The sequence below is a fragment of the Ammospiza nelsoni genome, chromosome 2, assembly GCF_027579445.1.
Source record: "Ammospiza nelsoni isolate bAmmNel1 chromosome 2, bAmmNel1.pri, whole genome shotgun sequence".
NCBI lineage: Eukaryota > Metazoa > Chordata > Aves > Passeriformes > Passerellidae > Ammospiza > Ammospiza nelsoni.
In genome coordinates this window covers 3,734,489-3,758,293 of record NC_080634.1, presented here as the reverse complement: position 1 = coordinate 3,758,293, position 23,805 = coordinate 3,734,489, and the positions used below count along the sequence as shown (strand labels likewise).

The window sequence follows — 23,805 nt, the reverse complement described above, 5'->3', positions numbered from 1 at the left end:
TCAGCCCTTCTCTCTTAGAAGCCAAAAGGAAAAGAAGGTACACATAAGGAAACAGCTCTTATCCATTTACTTGTTCAAATCTGATGGAAACAAACATTCTGTGTGCTGTATGTAGAGGCACCATCACCTTTTTCTTCATGAAGTCACCTGGAGAACAATTACATTGTTTTCTCCTGTGTCAAATGGAGCTACAGTAGAACAGGCTTGTGGCACTAGGAGAGCTCCTTTACAGTCCAAACAAATTTGGAGGACTGAAGACTACAAAAAATAATCATTTAAGGACATATTTATGAATATTTATTGTTTCTTTGTTAGTCAGCCATCTTTTACTTCCTTTCTCTTTCTCCTGGCCCTCATACAAATAAAGTCCACCAAAGAGCCACTTTTAAGACAGTAAGAAGAAAAAACAGATGTTTTTTATCATTTGGGACTTCTTTTATTTCAAAAGGAACCCTCTCTTCTGGTTTCTCCAGAGTTCTCCATTATTCTTTTAAAATTCCCAAACCTGTCACCTGTTACATCTGCTATTCCATAATTAAACTCGGCACTTAACATCAGTAAATTCATGCTGCTAGGTCTCTTGGTCACAGTAATAAAGACCCCAAGTTTTGTTTTTTTCTAAGAAGTGCAGAAGTGGAAGAGAAGGCTTTTAAGGTGTGTCAGAGTGCAAAACAGGAAAGGAAGGCTTTGGAGATATTTTATTGAATAAGAACTTTTTTCAATCTATACTTTAGAAATGGAATTGCAGAAGAAAATAGTTTTACAATAACTGCACGCTTTGATTCTGACTGAATTCTTTCTTCTTGCACATGATGTCTTTGTAAAAGATGTGAGTAAAATCTCATGCACTCTTTACCATAATATGCTTGCTTTATGTACACCAGCTTCCTAATGAGCTGGCACATTAGTCAAATGCAATCAAGGTAATAACCTAATTCAGGTTTAAAATATTATCAAGATGTTTTACAAATTGGCTCAGTATTTAGCTATTCAACATACATTTACAAAGTTCCTTTCATGATGAGAATAGCAAGGCACTGTAGAAAAAGTGGGAGAGAAAAAGGAAGCAGCAGCAACAGAAGAAATTTCACAGTTCTGCCAGACTGCCTGAAACACCTGATATTGGCTGTGTACTCATCTGGTCTTTCAATGCATCCACAGAACTGCTGATCCAATACCCTGGGCAGAGAATTTTGAGGCCCAGGGAACAGATGCCAAGGGATCCAGCACCTGACATCTTCAATTTGCATTTGGGAGAGGATTAATAAATGACAATCTATTAAACCCATGGCACAGGATGATGTGGAGGAAATGAAAGATTAGCTCAGCAGGACTGAGGTTATGGAAGATCTTTGAGATTAGAAGTAAAATGTGAAGTGAAAAATTAAGCAAAAAGCAACATATTTAGGCAGTGACTGCAACACGCTCCTCAGCTGGGAATTAACCAGAAGCATTAATATGTTTAGACCTCAAACTATTAAAAAACTTGCTCGTTCCTAAGAGCGATCATTTATCCTTTCACGTACACCAAATAAATCCCCGCAACCTAGGAAACAGCAGCTACCCAACTGCCTGTGAAATCAATTGTTGTCCCCTTCAGACTCCCAGGGCAAAGTGCATGAAGTGCAGCAAAGAAGTGCACCGTTAAGATCATCAGCTGCCACTCTTAATTACTGAAGGTGTATGGAGAAAAAAACTCCCTTTTTTCAAGAAATGGCCCACAAGGCTCAGTTTTAGGCACATTGAAAGAAAAAATCCAGCCATCTACTTAAGAATGTGACTTTTATCCTGTAAATTAACACTCCTTGTAAAGCTAGATCAGTTACACACATCCAGCCACTCTGATTCAGCACCTCTGACACCTCCATTCAAACAATGCCATCAGAGGCTAAATTAAGCATCCCCTATATGTGACACCAGTGGAAAGGCACCCAAGTTTAACTTGGCTCTGGTGTCACTGAATTCTGAGTATTATCCTCCTCAGAATTTCCACTACTGCATTCTCTTCATGTCACAGGCACAATTCCCCACTTTATTTCTAACTACAAGATGTAATAAACACCAGACTGAGAAAAAAAATCCATTAGGTTACTCTACTAATTTACTTATCACATAGTATGAGAAAGGTTGTATTCGGTCAGGATTCTAAAGTCATCCCATCTCTTGCTTTAATCACAGAGACCATAAACACCTAGTTTGGAAATAAGATATTTAAGACAAGCAAACAATTTCACAACTCCTGAAGACTGAATTTTATGTCTGCTAAGTACCTTGTTGAGCAGAAAACGAAATGTTGCAACATGCTGGGACAAATAATATACCTGCACACATACCACTGGAATGAAAAGAAGTAGTTATTCACTGCCATCATTGCAACCTCAAATCTCTCAGACACCTTTCTTTTCACAGCATTCTCCCAGGAGATTTTTATAATGTTTAATGAAGCTATAAAAAATGGGGTTTTTTGATCTTAGGAGACCAAAATTTTACTTGCATATTTTTTTTCCTGTTCATCTATTTCTTACTCTGCTTCCTGTTTCATATAAAATTATTTCATCCTCTGACTTGCGCAAGCAATATTAATATTTTCAATTTAGCATTTAACTGTGAACATTTGTAAAGACATATGGCTGTCATGAAACAGCACTAAAATATCCAGAGATTGGGTCAATATCCATGAATGGCTCCCATTGATCCTTGGATTCTTTTGGAGCAGAGATCCTCAGACTTATTAAATTCCTGGTTTCATTCTAATGTTTCTCACACAGTGTATTTAGGATTCACATTGCCTCTGGGGGAACTGCTCTTTGCAATGCCTTCCAAGTCATGAAGCACTTCGAACTCCAGTAAAAATTATGGGTTTATTATAAAATAATTAGTCACAAAAAGAAGCAGAGCATTGGAAAAATAGGAAATTAAAATTTAAACTTATAAAGGTTTATCTCCAGAACTAAAGTTTAATAGAACAAATAATCCTCCTACCCGAGCAGGGAAAGTGACTACAATAGATTTTATGGGACTTCCCATAATAACGCTTCAACTAACTTTATTTCTGTTTTGTTACCAGTAAAAATGATGTATAAAAAATGCTGAATATATCTGGCTAGTAAAATTCAGAGTATTGCTCTTTTTTGTTTCACTTTTGTTTTAGAATTTTAGCACTAAAAGGCAAAGCTTAAGGAAAAAATAGGTCTGTGCTTTTAGAGGGCTACAGGTGCAGAAAACTGTGCCCTTGTTAATTTTCAGGTGTATCTACCTTTTGATCTGGTTCTCTTGTGCTGATGTTTCTTCAAATCTAGTTCTAATATAGAGGGAAATAAACTACACCTGAAGTTTTTTTCCCACCAAAGAAAGGGGTGGCAGGGCACTGTGGGAAGGGGAAGAATACTAAAATATCTTTGCAAAATTTTAAGGTATTCCTTGACACTACACCAAGATATTCACATTAATATCACTTGCGCTGCGTATATTTACTTTCAAGACCCTGTACTAAATCTTGGCTGTAGAGGGTCAACATTGACTTGAAATTTTGGGAAAACACTCTGCATTTCTCTAAGAACATGGCAATGTATTTGATAAAATTTACCATCATCCTTGCTTATAAAGATATGAAAGGTTAAATTTTTCCCAGACACATCAATTGGCAATTAAGTTGAAAAGACCAAGATTCCAAGTGCCTAAATATTAAAAATTAGGCTCAAAACCATGAGTTTGGAAGAATCCATTCCCAAGAGAAGATCTTGCATTCTTTGACTCCTGTTTTTATTACAAATTACATCTGAATGCCCCCCTTGAAGACACTGGCTGAGTGTTGCTAAAGCCCTCAAAATAATTGCACTGACCCTCTTGGGAGTTCATGTGATTTCCAAGTCAGGTAGAGATTAACAGTCCACTATTAACTGCACTATTTCAGCTCAGCAACAGCTGAATTTCATATACAGAATGACTGGACCATCCATATGACTTAAAAAGTTCTATAAAATTCCCTGCTTTGAACATTTAGTCATTCTCCAAGACCATAAGCATTATCTGACTTCATTTATAGTATAAAATATGTATAATGAATGAAGTGTGAAGTTTCATACGTCCCATTATCACATGACTAATGTGACACTTCCTAGGTGTACTCTAAAACCCCTTTTTTGTAAATAACACTATTAAACCAGCCTAAATTAGCAGCTTGCTAATTAATTATCATCTGCCCAATGTTTCTGTTCTGCTTACAGTGAGTCATATATATTCCTGTCTTACAACTTGCTTCTATATGAATAATGCATCACTCCAGCACATCAATCCATGGGGCAGCCTTCTTGTCATTGCCACACCTTTTTTTTTTTTTTAGTTTTTTGTTAATGGTGGTTTGGGCTGTTATCTTGGAGTCAGGACTCCTAGCTGTTTGTAAATAGAAAACAAACATCTTCACAGATACTCACAGGACCTCACATTCAGGAATGTGATATTGAGTTTCATTCCTTTTCTCTTTTCAGTGCCATGCACCTAACACATGAAACATTACCTAAGTCAGTGTTATAAAACATTCTTCTGGTTTTACCCAAATTTTCCCCCATATCCTTCACAGTATCTGTCAAAAAGAAACTCCTTTTACCACACAGCATCTTCCTCTCCATCTGCCTACCTAACCCAACAAAATCCCTACTCAATGAACTGTGTACGTAACAGTTTTTTCTGAAGAGGGAGAAAAAAATATCCACACTCTATTCTAACTACTGGTTAATATTCTGGCCCTCCAATAACCACTAATTTTAGCAGCTCTGCTGCCAAAAACTTCCAGTATTGCCAGAGTTCCTGTTGGAGGAGACTTTTCTCCACTTTTCCTGTCACAGAAGTTGGATCTGCTCTGATGCCAAGAACCTGACTGGGACACAGCAGGTTTGCTATGAAGCCTTGCTCCATTCCACCTTTTTAGGCTGTTTCTTTCATGCTACTTAATACCTACACCTGTTTTTGAGAATTATCCATCCCTGGCACGGTAAACCCACAGCTCCCAAGGAGTTCAGAGCTGAGATCCCTCACTGTCCAAAACTCACTGACCCTAAAAGGGGCCTTACAGCATTTTCTGCACACCCACACATAACAGGGCTGAGCCCAAGACAAATGTGTGTCCGCGTTCAACCTGCTGACAGAGCAACTCAGGCAGTGCCAGGAAGGCTGCAGGATTCATGGATTCTGACAGCCACCACAGACCCAGCTCCAGTGGATGACATTTGGCAAATTCCAGAGGTCTCAGTCACAGGAAAGGATCTCTTTAGAACAAACACATCCTCAACTGAGAGCAGCACATCAGGGCTGTGCTACTGTGCAGCACAACACTCAATTGCCTTGTAACAGGTTGGGGAACCTCGATCCCAAACCAGAAGATGAACAAAAAAAAAAACCCCAACACAGGATGTTGTTTTACCTTTATAAATAAGGTGAGGTCTATGCTAAAAAACCTACATAAGAAAAGCCCTAGAAATTATTTTTCCAGCTGTGAATAGAGGGAAGTAATGAAAAATGCCTCTAAACTTTACATCCATACCATAAAGGCTAACCACTTTTTGAAGTTGCAAAACACCTACTTATTGAGAATTAGATGCAATTTCAGTTCTAAACTTAAATTACTGTGCAATCTGAACTCACATGAATTCAGAATGAACAATCTCATCACAGACATCATTTCCAAACAAAAAGTAAACAAAAAAAGAGGCAATACTCGACCAAAACCCAAAGAAGCACTCCAAGACTAGGCCACAATGACAGCTTCAAGAAAAATTGTCATGGAGCATGAATTAATTGCTAGGGCCAAATTTGTTTGCTCTAAAACACCCTTATCTCTCCCCTGTCCTATAAAAATGTAGGAGGCAGAACTGGTAGCAGGGTGTTACAAGAAATATTATCTTAGAAAACATTTGTCAAGGAAAATTAGTGTTTGCTGGTATAACACCAAAAAGGAAAGACCAAAACAAACTTCTGGGTTTATAATTAAAGTCTTCCTCAGTTCCTTTTTGTGTTAGAATTAATAGATTAAAAATTCAGCATTTGAAAGACTAAGCCTCTGTCAGATCTTTTTGAGTTCAAAGGGTTTCTTTATATAAATTTTGTTTGGCAAAATTGATCAAAAGGGAGTAGAAAATATGCAGCTATTTGATAATGCAAAGAAAACTCAAGGAAGGAGAAGAATATGTTAAGATTTTCTTGCCTGTATAAGGATTTTTATATTTGCAGCACTTTTTAGTATTGTTGCAAATAATTATGTACATATCAAAACTCCCTTTTATCTTTCATCATCAAGCCTTTCCAATCCTTACTCTCTCAAGCCAAACACTGATACTGAGGAGAAAACGAAAGTCTAAAATAAACTGGAAGCATTCCATGCTCTGCTCTTGGTGCCTTTTTTCAGCATCAGCCCCAAGGAAAACACCAAATAACAGAGGACATAATTCTTGTACACCACAATATTTTCAAGAAATGAATTTCTATGAGCACACAAATTTCTGGGTGTGCTGATTCTTTTTTGCTTTTGGATGGAAACAGAGCCTCACTTCCATCACTCTGCACTGTTGTCAAACCACAAATGCATTATATTGATATGCCTCTGTCATTTAAAAGTGATAATTTTAGGGTTTTTTCAGTTTAGTTGAGCTAAAAGATCCCACCGCTCAAATAGGTACACAGTCACAAGGTAAGCATGCACACCAATCCACAACTCATGTGCTTTTCCTCAGTGTTTTCAGAAGGACTTGACAGGAAATTTTCAACACCTCCTATCCTAAGTGAACTGCTTGATTCACCCTCACTTCTTCCAGTACAAAAAATGGACTGCAAGGTAAAATATAAAGAGGAATACCAGCAATCCATTTTCTTGCCTTGATATCAACAAAAAAAAAAAAAATCTCCATTCAATAACTTATCCAGCATGAACCAATCATCACCATTGAGGGCTTAATAAAGTGCAATTAACACTCACAGGTATTTTTTTTCTTTTTTCCCCAGAAATTACTTCCTTCATGATGCTTCAAATGTATTTATCAAATTAGATGCTAATAATCAGCCTGTGCTATATAGAGCACACTTATCTTTCTATGTAAGGAAAATAAGCAGTTCCAAAAATTTTGTGCCTGCAGGAAGAATGAATTTCAAATTTTAAAAGGATAGTCACAGTATATAAAATACAGGAAAAACAGTTACCAAGCAAAAGTACATCATTAACATTTTTTGTATTTGGTTTACTGACAAGTCTGAGAAACAAAGCAAAACTCAATATTTATTATATCTTGACAATCTCTGTCCATGTAATAACTGTGCTTTCAATCTGTAAATGTGTAATTAGTCTGCATATATAGTACATTAGAAAAGCTCAAATACTATTTGCAACTGCCTAATTTTCTCATTCATCAAATAGTTTCATCTCAGCATTTATTATTTTCCTGCCATTTAATCACTTTAGTGACAAGCTTATTTTAAAATACAATAACATGCTATTTTCTATTTAGCATTAACATCATCACCAATTAAATAGGTTTCATGTGACTGAAGTGAATGGGGCAGCAACATAAGTTGCTTCTTGTCTATCATGGAAATATCCAGTGATTTATTATAAAATGAGCTTTTGAATTTGCAAAGCAGAACATAAAACCTGCCACAACTGGCCCTAATGCAGCAACAAGACAAAGGGCAGTACCCAAAAAAAAAAATCAAATATTTGAGGGAAAAATCTTGGTTCCCTTCTGCAACCTTGTCCCAAACTATACATTCTTATTAGCTGTACAGAAGTTAACAAGAATATATTTGTTTCCTCTCATATTTTCAAAAAGAAATTCATTTTGGCTGATAATGAAACAAACAAATTATCATTTGCCTTCCTGCTTAGAAGAGTAAAGGGAGTTTCACATTAACATATTGAATTCAGCCCAAGTTAGCACTAGTAGTTATTATCATGTGTTACTCAGGAAAAAAAAAAATCAAATTACATATCATCAGCACACTTTTTAGTACAAATCTCAAACACAGCCCCATTCCAGCCACTGGGAAGGAAATTATTTCTACCCCAGCTCAAACTAGCACAGCCAGAGAAATATACCATACATGAGTATAGATGGTTGCACTTCTACCATTATTCTATTACTATGTTGTCTCAGTGGCATCTCTTTTTTTTTGGTTTTTCTCACCGCTGAAGGGACAGGACCCCGCAGATCCCTTCAGAAAAAGCCATTTGAGGTACTAGTGAAGAGATATTTATACCAACAGCCTAAACAGAACAGGTGACCTGAATTGTCCTGCAGAGGGACATATTTCATTTCCAGTCACTTAAATTCACCTCCAGATATCAGCCTGCTAAACTAACTCAAGTAACTTCCTTTCCACAGGGACTCCTGTAAATGCTTGGGTTCTAAGCCTTTGTTTTGAATGTTGTAAATCTCATTTATTTTACCTATGAAATGATTTGCTCACTAATCAAAGGCAGCTTTTTCATCTCAAACTTGGGAAACTCAGTTTAGCAACTTTTAAATAACACCAATCAGGTTCCCAAGGCTTTAGTCTGTAACTTAAAATGATCTGTTATTCAGACAACATTAACTACTATAACATTCAAAGTCATGTGCATCATACCTGCCTGTAAATCTATCAGACCACCCCCTCTGTATACATAAGCTTAATTTTTGTTGACAGGGCTAAATTGGAATTTAACTTGTAGCAGAAGAGCATTTAAATGTAAATTTACTTTTTTCCCAGCACCAGATTTTCCAAACTTTACATGAAAAACCTGAATTTAATCCAGATATTTGCACACACAGCTTCCTGTGAAAAACAATCATGCAGGCAAATTTAGCAAGTGAGTTATTTCCATTCGGTTGCAAGTGTCAGTGTACATCCAATCTGACTGGGTAAAGCTTTGGACATGCATTCAATCCAGCAGGAAAGCTGCATGGCAAGCTGCCCAAAAGATAAGGTTTCAAGAGCTGAAAGTGTTTGAAAGATTAGAATACTAAAGAAAATAATACTTAAGATATCAGTGCATTTCTTAAATACCTCATTACACATTTGTATCCACATTAAAAAGCAAAAGCCATGGGGCAAGAAGAGTAAAAAGCAAGAGAGCAAGGCTTTTGTTTCCCTTTGTTAAAGATATTATTGTGGTACTGTCAGTGTGGAAACTGGTATCAAAAAAAGAGAAAGAGGCTACAGAGAAAGCACCATTTTATGATTCAATGTCTCTTTGTAAAGTCTATTAGCAGAGGAGATAAAAACCTGAGCAGATACAAGTTATTTGCTGTGAAAGTTCTGGTAATGTATTTATTTTCTAAACCAATAAGCTACTCTGAGTTTAAAATAACGTTGAATTTAATACAGCGTTAAATGATTGTAAGCAGCAAGAAAATCATCTGGACAGAGAAGGAAAGGGGGCAGGGACAAATTTCGTTGCAGAGAACCACAGCAGCCCATGGCTCCCTTCACATCAGCATCCCAGAGAGAGCTTGACAGGCCTGACAGCAACTGCAGAGGAATGTTGATAAGGAGTGACAAAACTGTAATGGATCTTCAGATGTTTAGAGACATCAACTATTTCTCTCATTATCTCCTAAACAGGTGCTTACAAACAATGAAAATCATTAGCAACTGAAATGGAAATGAATCATGATGTTAAGTTTGTTACCTCCCTGCAACAGCCTCCTAGATTGAATTCCCAGGAAGATGATCTTTCTGGCAAATCTTTTACATCTTTTATTTGCTTTTATTTCCATATGAAGACTCTACCATAAATATTGGGAGTGGAAGCCTCAGTGGACTGAAAATTTGGTTGCAAGAGGGTCACAAAAAGGATGGTGGGCTTGCTTCTTACACCTGAGTCTGAGCCTGTAGTTCGGAATAAATATGTAGGTGCTTTATTATTAAAATAATGTCAGCACAAATCACTCCATAATCTCAGGTATAATTAAAGTACTTGGCATGCACTGTTGGGGGGTGAGGGGGGAAGTGTATATCAATATAATATTTTAGATATAAATTAAAATACCACAAATTCAAGTTTTACCAAAGAACAGCTCATCTCCACGGCTGCAGAGAGTAACCTTATACCATCTATCACCTCATTAAATTTCAATGTACTGAGTATCTTCTTTTCTTTTTGGCTACTGAGTTATGGAAAGCCACTAAGTGTAAACTGTTAACTATTGTATTCCTTTATGGCCTTCCCTTATCTTCTTCCCTTTAGAGATTTTCAAATTTAAAACAAAAGATGCCTTAGGTTAATAATCCTTTTCATTCCCAAGGGTAACCAGTGATGGCACTGATTTTGGTATAAAATTAGACCAATAGCAGGAGACCCTGTCATACAAGTCTGAAATTTTCAGGGTACTTTCACAGCACAAGAGGTGCTGTTTGCAAAAGAAAAAGTTTGAATTATTCTGGTTTCTTCCTTTCTTTTGGCACAGAAAATAATCCCCACATGACTTAAAACTTGACCAGTTTCTCCACCACCAGCAGTTTCAGTTCCTAAAGCTGAGTAACTTTTCTCCTTCCTCCCACAGCTCCACTTTTGCAGGAAACCTAAAGAGAATGAATAAAAGATAGGCCAGATTCTTGAGGCTCATGCTGCTCTGGAAGCCATAACACCCACAAAGTTACTGAAAAGTTGACTCAGCCAATGTAATGCACTCAAGTTAGGACAAAAAGCTGAAAGTTATTCCTTTCCTTATAAATAATGACAACTTTCATGCAGTCAGAGTGGCTGAGAACCCAATGGCAAAGAGTTCATGATATTGAGCTGTGTGTAGCTCTAGCAACAGTGGCCAGAAACAGAAGCTGGCAGCAAAAACCTTTGCAAAGAGGAAAAATAAAAATAGTGAACGTATGCAGACACAGGATGAAGATGTATTTGTTTAACCATGTTGTGAACATGACTGTGTTATTACCACAAAAGAGTGGTACACTTAAAGCAATAACATCCTCCCTAACTGTGCCATGGCACAAGAGATTTATTTATTACACTCCAGCTATAGTCAGTGAGCAACTGAGCTCAAGCCCTTAAGCATAACTACTAAACACACTCATCCAGCCATTACATACTCAAAAGACAACTCAGAAGGAACCTAATGTTTAAAGACCTATAATATAGATTAAATGAATCAAGACAGATGTGGTATGAGCTGCAGAAAATCTGAAAATTAGACAGCTACAGATTAATTAATCTTTGGAAGTAAATTGGAAAATACTAGGGCAGCATAGAGATCTCAAAGCTTTTGACACAATAACAGAACAGAATGAGGACAGAGGAGTGCCTTTTTTTTGTCATTTTGACCCAAGAGTCGAAAATAAGATGGCCCAATGCTGCCAGGAGGTGACACACAGAGGAAATGAAGCTCCAGCCCCAAATGATGGTGGCAAGGACAACACCGATTCCAAGCAACAATCACCAATGAGAGGATTGGGAAATTTTTCTTCCTCAAGGAAAACCAAACCAAAAACCACCACAAACTTGTCAAGCACTTAAAAGCTTTAAAACTCAGTCTTGTGAGCATTCACTGTCACATTTCATGCATTCCTAATTAAAGAAAGGTAGGGCAGCATCTGGACAAACTACAAAGAACATATGACAACTGTGTCTTACTGCACCTCAGGCTCCAAAATAACACTGAATATTTGGCACATAAATGGCGAGAGGAAGCAATGTCTTTGAGGAATATTGTAATTGTGACTACTGCCTGTTTAGACAAGGGAATACTAATAACTGAACATAAAAACATGCACTCAGAGCAAAAAATTAATTAGATAGTGATCTCTAATAACAGTGCCTAAAAAATTCACAGAAGGACTATCACTTGAAAAGCACCCTGCTTTAAAACAATTTTTAAATCTACTTTTTGCAGAAGAGAGAAGAACATGGTAAACACTTAAAAGTGCAATATAAAATTCTACTTTAACAACAGCAACAGGAGTTATGTATTAGAATTGACCTGCACATAATTTCTTCCTCTGTACTTGCTTTCTCCTCATTGTTGATTTATCCTTAAAACATTTTTCAGCCTTTTTTCCCTCCCTCCAGGCTGCTATCCTCATTGTCTGCTTCAGCATTATATTCAACACATGTAAAACTTTGAAATCCTAGGCACAGGCAGTGCTTGTTCTATTACCTCACAAATGGGCTGAGGGATGACACCTCCTTCACAGCAGTATTTGCTACCCAGATGTCCCATGGCAAAGCAGGAACAGCATGAACTCAGACTCTGGGGTCTGGGATGATGCTCTATTTCCAACACTTCTCTGGTCCTGTTTTTTAATATTACTTAATCTTTTGGTGTTGATCATATTTTCCAAATACACATTTGCTCTGGTTGCAGGCATCTGGAAGTCCAGGATGCTTCTGGGTGCCCTAAGCACATCTCATCACCTGATTTATCCCCATGTCACCTTTGTGATTTCTCATGGGCTCACAGCTGCAAGACTTTTACAACTGTGTATTTATTTTTCCCCTTACTGATAGACCTGAAGTAGAACTTGAACAGGGCACAGGCTGCCACAATGCAAATGGTGAGTGCTGTCAGAAAATATGTATTTGTTACCAGACAATATAACATGATTTAGAAAACTCTTATCCATACATTATAATGCAACCCATGGCTTGCTTAATATATAGGTATTAGATCCTGCACTGAAGGCCTAGAGACTAGATCTCTGCTCATTTATTCCTAATTTAACCCTGCAAGAAGGGAAAAAAAAAACAAAACTAGGTGAACACACAAAGCAGAAATCCCCAGTACCCACAGGTAATGTACCTGGATAATGACAAGATTATCAGATCTTAATTACCAAGCTCTAAGAATAGCTGCTATTCACACAGCAGATAGGAACAGCAATTCAGATCTGCCCATCAATTCTAGGTTTCAACTCAACAGAAAAATATAGAGATATTTATACAGATATAGATACATATCCAGCCAAACACATATAGATAGATGGATATATATATTTATATTCAACTTAGGGCAACATTCACTTTCTAAATCAAAAGAAAACTGCCCAAGAGTTCATTGCATTTTTTGACTCCCTTTATTGCCTTTTTTCCCTGCCTTAGAAACTACCTGAGACTTATGCCTGGCAGCCAAAACTGAAGTGCAAATGGCTGTGGCCTGGCAAAGATCCAAAGATCTGAAAGCAGACTTTTACTTTTTTACTAGAGCAGGTGCTGAATTGGTTTGTCTGCACTCAATGATGGTAATGCCACCAACAATAATCACAAAGATGTATTAAGGTTTCAGAAAAAAATGGATAAACATTCAGGTGCACTACTACAAAACAGCAGTATAAATGGCAGAGTGCAAGAGCTCTGTTTAAATACTGGCAATTGTGTGAATAACACAATGCACAGCATTAAATTTGGTATTAGCAACATCAAATCTAAGAGCAGTTTTGAAAGAAATGGCTTTTTGTAATAAATACCTATCCTATAGAATATTTACTTTATCATAACCAGTTATAACTTCTACTTCAGCATTAAAAAGTATTTAAAGATTGCATTTCAAAGGGTCTTTTTTTCTCCTCATATTTTGGAGCTCCTCATGGGCTGGGTTGGAAGAGACCTTTAGCATCATTTATCACATCTGCCTGCTGTGGGCAGGGACATCTCACAGTAGATCAGGTTACCCCAAGTCCCATACAAACTGAGCTTGAACTCTTTCCATCATGAAGCACCCACAAATTTTCAGCGCAGTCTCTTCTAGTGTCCTGCACTATCTTTGCAGTACTTTTATCTATATTTGCAGTCTAAATCTACCCCTTTTTCAGTTATTAAACATGTGAGAGTGTAATTTAAATATACATTTAGATAACTCAGTGTTATGGGAAAATGCACATTTAAATTTCTGTATATTAAGGATCATTTTTTGTGGTTTTGCTTATCCTGAATCCTGACAATAAGAGAAGGGTTAAGTTAACTTATACATCAGTACAATAGAATGTTTTCATGTTATTACATAAACTATTGTCATTACACAGTATTTAACGATATACAATTTAAATATACATATAGAAAGACTTCCTAAGTAACATTTTTGCAATGAGGTATTAACCAAAATTCAAAGGTCCTCTTGATCTCTCAGGCCCTGTGAATGAACATTTTCAGTCCAGTGGTAATGGATAAGCACTTACTACACTGCTTTACTTCTTATATTACCTTTGTTAAAATCAAGTTGATAGAAGCCAAAATAACAGCAATTACTTATTTTTGTGTCCACCACACTGCTTAAATATACATTTCATTTAAGTCTACTCATGCAGAGTTAGATTATTACATGTAACTATTACATGTTAGAATCACCTGGAAATCTGTAATAGTGGTATTTTCTTAATTTGTTCCTCTTGCAAAAGGGTTTATTTTGTGTCCTTGGAATTAGAGCCACTCTCCACTAGTAAGAAGAACCACCAGCCTACAGCAAATAACATTTCTTTCCTATTAACAATTCACAGGGGTAATTTTTGATTAAAAATTCCCTGCTGAAGACCAGAGATGAAGTGTATCACCATGCAGTAACATCAAATCTCACACTGTTACATCACAATCAAGATCTGGTTATTACCGTGCTAATCCTTCCTCAGTACACCTTATTTTGCATTTGACATCCCTGCAAATAAATTTCATTGGCTTGCCCATTGTTAGATGTTAAAAGGCACCCTGCTTCCCAAAACAGTGGGTGCTTAGCCCTTTCCAAAAATTAAGCCATTTCAAAGCATTTCATGCAGAACAAGTAGTGCTGGACAAAAAAACCAGCTTTTTCTGCTCTCAAGACTATAAATTACCATGAATTTTTCCTGAGAGAAGCTGCAAATAAGGAGGGGACTTGATTAGTAAGAGGACTGGACAGAGGGCGGAACCCCAGTGGAACTGAAGGTTTCTGGTGAAGTTTTTTGGAAGTTGCCTTTTTTTTTTTTTCCCATCAAAGACAAAAGGACAGGGAAAATCTCTGGTGGGTACTCTTTAAATTGCACTTTTAATCCTTTAGGATGGGCACTCTGGACACAGAACACATGACTATGAAAAGTTATCACATTTTTTCCCCCACCCAAAATCCAGTTGTCCTAAAATAAAGAAATGCATGAGACAGACACGCTCTAGTCACTTCTGTACTTCCTTCTTAGATGCTTCTACCAGTATGCAAAAGGTCTGATAGAGATTTGAACAACTGTAGATGAGAAATGAACATACACAAAGTCTATTAATAGATTCTTGAGCCAAACTTCTTTCTCTGTGTATTTGTTGTTTTTGTTTTTTTTTTAAACTGTGAGCAAATTTTTAGAGTACATAGAAAAAACTTCCTTGCATATTTTAGGACCGTTCACAGAAAACAACCATTCATTAAGAAAATCTGACAAAGCTATTTGGAATTTTACCTTCTTTCAACTTACACTATTTTAATTGTGAAGTTGGCAAGAGGATTCAGTATTATATGACCAAGAAGACAAATCACACAGGATCATAAATATAGAATAGCTGAAGACTGTTTGTGAAGATGCCAAATGTTTGTCATGCTATTTTTAATAATTGACAAATGCATTAAGCTGTAACAACAGATAATGTGCAATAAGAGAGAGAAGAAAGTACACTGAATAAATAGCTGACACAGTTTCACAGAAACTGAAGGAAATACCAAAGTCATTCATCCATCCAGGAATAATTCAGATTGGAGCCCCTCTGTTGTGAGGGCATCTCCACAGCCTAAGAGAATTTGGTTTCTTCAGCCTGAAGAAAAGGCCCTGAGGAAACCTTATCTGGAGAAGGCTTCAGGCAGTCTGGACTATTGGAAAGTGGGAAGTAGGAATAAATGGTCTTTAGAAGTACCTTCCAAGTCAAGCCTTTCTATAACTCTATGATACACATGGCATTCCTGAAGAAACAAGTTGAAGATGGAACAGACAAGTCTAAGAACATAATTTCTGCACCACATTCAGGTTTTAAAGGTGTTCATGCACGTGATACCAGTACATCTCCACACCTCTCCAGATGCATGGCATAAGCCAACACCTTTGGGGTTAAACTCATTGGTCCAGCTGAATTGACAAACACAAGCTACTGCATTCAGAGCCTAACATCACTGAGGCAGCTTTTCTGAGTACAAGACCACCGTGCTTGTTTGCATCTTACTGCTGATTTCCCCTCTTCTAAAGCAGATGCTGAATATGACCATGCTTACAAACGTACCTGAAGGACACATGATATCAAAAAGGGATGGATGTTCAGAGAATTTAGCAACCCCAGGCCTTTAGCCTGATTAGTCCGGAGGGCAGCAACGCCCAGCTTTATGTGATGTACTGCTTGAGTCAGAAAGCATCAGAAAGAGCAGTAAGAAGTGAATGGATCCCCCTGTGAACACTCTTTGCTGGTGTTCTTTTACGCTTGAGGACACTTGTGTCATAGGTTGTGACTAAAGCCACCTTGCTGGTTTAGACAACATCATAAAAGAGGAAAAAACAAACAAGTTGGGAATTCTATGGCAGCTCTATATTGCTTTTCATTGTTCCTAAGCAATCTATCTGAATAAAAAGGCATTGCATTGAAACTGCAACAGGAAAAAAAAGAATAAATCTCCAAAGATAGATACAGCACATTGTCATAGTCTAGACAGTTTTGATCCAGCTAAGGCTGCTGAGTGATAATCCCCAAGAGGTACTTGTTTAATATTCAAGACAAATAAACAGGGTGACTAGAGAGTATTTAAAAAAAAAGAAAAAAACAAGCTTAAAGATGAGAATGCCTCCCTGGGGATAACTGCCAGGATTCATACATCTCTGCAATCTCTGAATGGTAAAGAATAAAAGAAATCTTCCATACACTTCTTATATATAGGATGACACCTGTAGTTCATTTGGGTTTGTCTAATTAAAATATCAATTAGTCTTTGTGGTCCTATCAGCCTTCTGAAACACTTTAATCACAACACAAGCCCTGCTGTGATACTAGTTGCTGTGTTTCATAAGATACATATTGAGTTTTGCCTTTCCATATCCACTTTTTTTAATACCCTGGCATCCATTCCAACCACATATCACTTCCCAGAGAGCTGTAAATGGAGAAAGAAGTGACCTTTGGGTACTCTGAGAGAACTGCCCTTTAAAGCTAATCAGTTTGCTCTATCACTCACGGGAGTGCCACCTGGAAACTCCGTGAACTGAAGGGAGCACAATCATGCCCTGGTCACCAGGCTTGCTCATCAGAAACAAAGAGAGTGTGATATGCCAGGGGACTGCAGGCTGCAAGAATAGAAGTTATCAGATAGCTGACAATGAAACAAGATGGTTGAGTCTGAAAAAAGAAAAGTAAGTCATATCTCAAACTGAGAGACATTGACAGCTTTGATACACTTTTCATTTGCTTCAGAGAAAAAAAAAACTACATTTTCATAGTAAGGGACTGAATTAGTGAGGAAACACACTTGTCTGAGGAATTGTAATATTTCACACTCATCTCTCCCAATTTATATAGGAATTAATCTTCAGCTTATTGTCATCTTTCCATCCTTACAGAGCTCACTTTGGCCTACTTGCTGTGCCAGGGTTTCCTAGTAGGAAATACAAAGCTAACCCACTGCAAACTATCACCACTGAGGAGTCACCCACTACAGATACAGCTGGCCCAGGCTTCACATATACCTCACAGGACATCACCCTGAAATTCCTTTTCAGGAAGCCCCTGCAGGATGTCACCTGCACCAGTTTGATTCATCTGCTGTCCCTATTCCATCCTTTCATCAAGTCTTCCAGCCTGGTTTCAGCAAACACAGAATCACAGAAAGGTTTGGGTTGAAGAGACATTAGAGACCCTCCAGTTCCAACACCCCACCATCACTTCCAGTCCCTCTAGGGTGCCATCCACCAGATCAGGTTGCCCAGGGCTTCACCTAACCTGGCCTTGAACACATCCAGGGATGGGACACCCACAGCTTCTCTTCCACAGTTCACTCACCATCCTCTGAGTAACGAATTTATTCCTAACCTGTAATCTAAATCTCCCCTCTTTTAGCTTGAAACCATTCTCCTTTGTCCTATCATTATCTGTCCATGTAAAAAGTCACTTTCCAGCTTTTTTGTAAACCCCAAGCCTTTTATCCACTAGAACCACCAAGTCTTTCTGCACAGGGCTGCTCCCACTAAGTTCTTCTCCCAGTCTGTATTCATATCTAGGATTGCTGCTAATTTTGGGGCAGCGGGCTCTGTTTTGCAGGGAATATTACTGTACTTGCTCAGATTCTATGCATTTTACCAGCCACTTCTGCCAGATTTCCAAGTGTTAAGAGAAATGTGAAAAATAAACAACACAAAGGCAACAATAAAAACAGATTCACAGCTTGATCTGACAGTGAGAAAGAAAAAATATTTTCCTAGATGGAGCTGGTATCTTCTCTCAGAAGCCCAGCTCTACTCCAAATTAAGGCGCTGAAGAAGACAGAGCACTCTCCTGTACCAAGCATAACCCTGGTTTAAAAATTTATAAGTGCACCACTGTCACAGAAGCCTCTACAATAAACCACTGCACTGTTTCATAAGACTTTTAAAGGAAGTACTCAGATACACACAGTCACCATGGCTGACTCTAAAAGGGCAAAGGAGAGAAGAGACTCTGCAAAATCTCCCTCTTCCACACACAAACTTGCTGTGGAAACAGGATGAGGGCAACCGAGCTGTGGATGCAGGGGGCTGTACTTTACTCCTGAGCCAACTTATGTAACACAGCCTCAGCTGTTAGCAGCTCTTCTGTTTTTCTTGTTTACCCTTGTTGCTGGCACCTGTGTGAAGACTTTCTAGAAACATCAGGGTAAATCCACCTGTATCCCATGTTCTGAAATTTGCCATATGTTTCTTTTCAGATATTTTATGGCACCCAGACATCCCTACAGATGGTTATAAAGTACTCTCAGAAAGAACAAATTCCAGAAGAGGTGGGAGGTTTCCAAGAGCCCCCAGCAGCATATCTGTGCTTCACACATCATACTCAAGTGTACTGAACTGAAAGAACATGGAACATTTTTCAGGCAAAAGAATCTATTATTTCATGGAGAGAAGATCCTATGTGTGGTTAGTGATATAGATGCAGTTCAAATCCACTTTTTCTGAGGTATTTCACACCTTTTTTAGCAAGCTTTGTAATGTATCACTGAAAACCACATTTTTGTTCAGAAGACCTGCACCATGATATCAGATAAAAGTATTCTGTGAACCACATCCCTGTCTCTACATTATACAGTTCCCTCCAAACAGGCAAAGTTTCCAACAAATAGAAGCTGTGCCTATTATCCAAATTTAATGTGAACATTCTTCACAGCTCTGTACATAACAGAAATGCAAAGCAGCTATTCAAGTGAGGATCTGATAAAAGAACGGGTTCACTAAAATGTAGGCCAACAAGTCTCCCATTCTCTGTGAATTTTCAGCACTACTCCACAACCTGACATATTCTGAACTCACTGTCAGTGTTAGCTGCAGGCTAGGATGTTAGCAATGAGCAGCATCTGCCACTTAATAAGGTACTGTAAGTTTAAGGATTAATATATTCATTACTTTACTCCCCAAATCTTCACCTCCATCTAACTTGTACCACAGCACTGCCACACCATCACAGACCAAATACTCTTCCCATCCCTCAAGGACAAAAGAATGAAAGGACTGATTTATAAAAGATACCTCTTCTGAGATCCCTGTTGAACGTGTGTAGCAAAGCTGGACTGCTCCATGCCAACCTACAGTGAGAGAACTACAGTTTCCATCCTCACCATCTTGTAAAGCTTTCCTTTTTCTTCTTCTCAGCTACAGCAAACTGGGGCAAGGCTACAGTATATGTCTCAGCTTGCTTTGGCAAGTCCTGCTGTATAAAACCTACTACAGGATTTCAGATAAGAAAATTGCAGCTTCACGTTTTGGGGTTTACATTGCAATGCATTATTTATTAACCTGTCCTCTTAGCAGCTTGCTGTACTGGGAATCCAGGCCTGGGGATATATCTGCTCAGCCTCCCACAAAGAAGGAAATGTAAGCATGCAGAGATTAACACTCTTCATTTTGCTTCTATATTAAACTTTCCATCACTTAATGTACCCTAATATTTGACTGATTTTCAAGATCATTAATTTACCACTGTTAAAAAATATTTGGGGAGAAAGGAAAATTTCCAGGAGTCTGAAGTTGCTGATTTAGAGGTGAAGAAAATAAAGGGAACTCTGCTGTTCCACTTTATCAGCTGTTCAAGCTTTTACCCTTCTAAAACACCACTTTACCAACACTTTCAATGTTAACTATGTACAACTTTTCAACTCACCTTTTCTCTTCAAAGTTCCCTAAGCCTAGACTGTAAGCCAATGCTTTCTCTTGGTGCCTTCTTGAAAACACTGACGTTTTTACCACATCAGGTCCCCCTCTCTTTTAAGATCAATGTGAGCTGCATTTTCATTCTCTCAAAAGCTCCTTTCATAGTGAGGAAGATCCAAGCACTGCAGGTGCACCAAGTAATACTGAGGGCTTTAGCAGTAGCCCAGGGCTTAACAGCCTCTGTCTCTCCCTGACCTACTTTTCACTCAACATGGAGTTTTTGAGTCAGTAAGACCACAAAGACTCACCTGAGTGAAAAGGAAAAGCCTGGTTAAGACAGGTGAATTCATGCTAGGGACAAAGGCACAAAACCTATGCTATGCAAGGAAAAAAACCAGCAATAAAATGGACAAACCCCAAACCAAACACACACACACTGTACACTTCACACGTGGCTGTCACACAGAACGCACGAGCCAACCAAGAGTCCAGCAAGTGACAGTGACATGGCCTGTCCCATGCATGTCATCTGGAGATGACCACCACTCCCTCTGTCCATCATAACAATCCCCCTGCATTACTTTTTACCCTAATCAACATGAAATCATCAAGTTCTGGGTACTTGTTTCATAACTCCCAATCAGAAAAATGAGATTTGATTGATTTGAGCTGTGTCACGTGGGGTTGATAGGGGCACATTAAATGAAGTATGATGTTTCCAGATTCATCCAGCTCTGAAAGTTAAAATAGTGCCAGGTACAAATATAACTGTATCATTCTGAGTTTTCTTTTGCATTTTGCTCATTTCTTTGATATGAAAAGCTGCTGCAATTCATTACCTTGACAAAAGGCAATACTCTAAGGATGAAACAAGTAGTGATTTGAGGTGAGCTAAATCAGGATGGAAATATTTTACAACAGGAGAGCTGCAAGGAGCAAAAAAAGAGTAATTCTGCTATTAAAAAGTTATTGCCAAAAACAATAACCTTTATGGAGTCATCATGCCTCTGATTTAGCAGAGCAGAGAACTGAGGCTTCAGTCTGAGATACCAGTGCAATACTTAACAAAGACAAACGATGCTTTGCATGAGAAGAGGCTTCTCTTATTACTTCACACATCAGCAGTCTAAACTTTTTCCAGTTACTTTGGTTTATTAGTTTTAAAGATAATGACATTTAGGGGCCACAGTTCTCACAGGTGTAGGTATGTTTGCTGAATTCTGTAGACCTGGAGGATTTAAAACAACAGAAAGCCAATTCTTACTGTTTGCCTAAAACAAACCTAACTCCTTTGAGAATAGCAGATGAATGGTGCCAGTGCTGTGCCCTTATGTTCTTAGCATAAAATGCAAACACAATCTTTTAATATTTGTCATACATACAGCTAAGTGAATTAGCATTGCAGTGCTAGATTACTTTTTCTTGAATACAAGAAAAGGTCAGAAGAATTCTTCTTATTGTACTACTTGATCTTTAATGAATAGATATTTTGTTCCTCTGAGGATCTAGCCCTAGGCTTTGACAAGAATGGAAACATGCACCATTTGCTGTCTGAGATAAATACTTAACATTTAATTGGTATTAATTGATATCATGCCAATAATAAGAAACAAAAGTCACACTCTTCATTGAGAAAGCTGAGAATTCTCAGTGAGATTTGCATTTGACCTCTATCTTTATAATTAGAAAGGATTAGAACTGTGGCAACCAAAGTACAATTTTTTTTGGCAACACTAACACACTGCTGGCTTTTCATTGCTGTCTGTTGCATTACAGGAAGTCAGTTAAGAAACTATTAAATTACTTTCTCCATCATAATAAGTCCTATCCCACTGCATTGCTTTCCATCTTTATTAATTGCCACATTTACATAGGCTGTACCTCAGTGGATATTGGGCAGGTCAGAGGGGCAGCAGGAAGAGGGAATACCTGTTATGATGAATATCAGAGCTCCTAGAACATCTGAAACAAGAAAGAACCTGGATTTATTAATTTATTTTTATCTTGGAAGATACTGTCTCCTTCAATCTTCATAGCCAATAAAGAAAAACCAATTACTTACCATGCAGTCACTCACAAAAATGAATAACATGAAAAATTTTTCCTTTATAACTTTCATAACCCCCTAAAATTATTCTCCCCAAATTAGTAGACTTCCTGATACTACTGTACATTAAAAGACTGTCTCACTTTGAAATCTATGATCTCCACTGGGGGTTGCTGACATTTACAAGGTTGCTACCACAACAAAAAAACAAGGTACGAACTCCTGTCATTTCAGACAATGAGGAGGCACTCATCTACCACGTGCCAATCCTCACTTACAAAGCAGCTGGCAGTGAAAAGAGTGGCTAAAAGTGATTAATAGCTACCTGTCAGCAGCATGCTCTGCCTACACTGGCTGTACTTCTGAGCTCCTAAATATTCCACAGAAACCCACACTTGAACCACTGAGCTATTCTGCTATCACTGCATCAACCACACAGATGGTAAAAAAGATTCTGGAGTTGACTGCCAAGAGACTGCTGTAAGTGCCCCAACAGTGGTGGAAAAATCCTACTAACCCCATGTAGATTGGCATGAGAAGCACACCAGACTGACAGCTTTGCAGACCTAGCCCACAAAACAGGGAGGGCAACAGCTGTGCCATCCTCTCCATCCTGCCCCATCAACGCCTTCCCACTGTTCACCTGGACCACCAGCAGAAGCAAAGAAACATTTCATTTGTTTTGGCATCTCTGATGAGGCTGCAAGCAAGGGTGCCAATTAGCACCAGGCTTCATCATATTTGTAAGGTGGAAATGTGTTTACTCAGAACTGGGCTGAGACCATCAAATTAATTTTACACAGAGCACTCAGCCACTGGGTGGTAACAAGTTCCAACTGCTAATGATTTGGCTGGCTTTGAATCCTGGAGGTAAAATAGGAAAGGCTGCCTGTCCCACTGGTCCTTTGACATACCCTGACCTCCACTGAAATTTTATAATGAGGAGTGAAAGCTGTACAGCTGTTGGGCACACCAGGACATGAGGAATATACCTGTTCTCATACTACCTTGCTTTTCAAACTTGCTTAGGGCTACATAATGTACCACATTGGAAAGAACCACTATGAACAGGTTGCAATTTCAGAGCAAAAGAAAAATCCCTTGTTTGTGTAGACCACAAGGATTTTTAGTGCTTTAACATGTATTCAACATGCATTTTGCACTGTTTCAGTAGCAGGAGAATCTGCTGGACTAATGCTTCCTGCCAAGGCCATGAGGGGCCCATTTTGTTCCATTGAACAAGATAAATATCTCCAAATAATTCCTATCACAAATGTGCAAATCGCACAGAGGCACACTTAAAACAATTTTATCTTACAGTTGAGAGTTCTACGCAAATTTTGAGGGAACAAACAGCACTACAACCACTCTTACATCTGGAGTACAAGTATCGTGAACTTGAAAAAAAAAAGGAAGCATTCTAAAATATGTCCTTTAAAACCATGCTCAATTCCTTATTAGGCACTACA

The 23,805-nt window shown here is 38.2% G+C and overlaps 1 protein-coding gene across 1 annotated transcript in view; it reads right to left on the bottom strand.

Annotated features, from left to right (window-relative positions):
- The window catches only part of EPHA6 (EPH receptor A6), a 597,075-nt gene that overhangs the window by 553,841 nt on the left and 19,429 nt on the right, over positions 1 to 23,805 (bottom strand). The window contains exon 2 of the mRNA XM_059493881.1: positions 22,219 to 22,251. The gene's annotated coding sequence lies outside the window, so the exon portion shown is untranslated. The remainder of the gene's footprint in view (positions 1 to 22,218; positions 22,252 to 23,805) is intronic.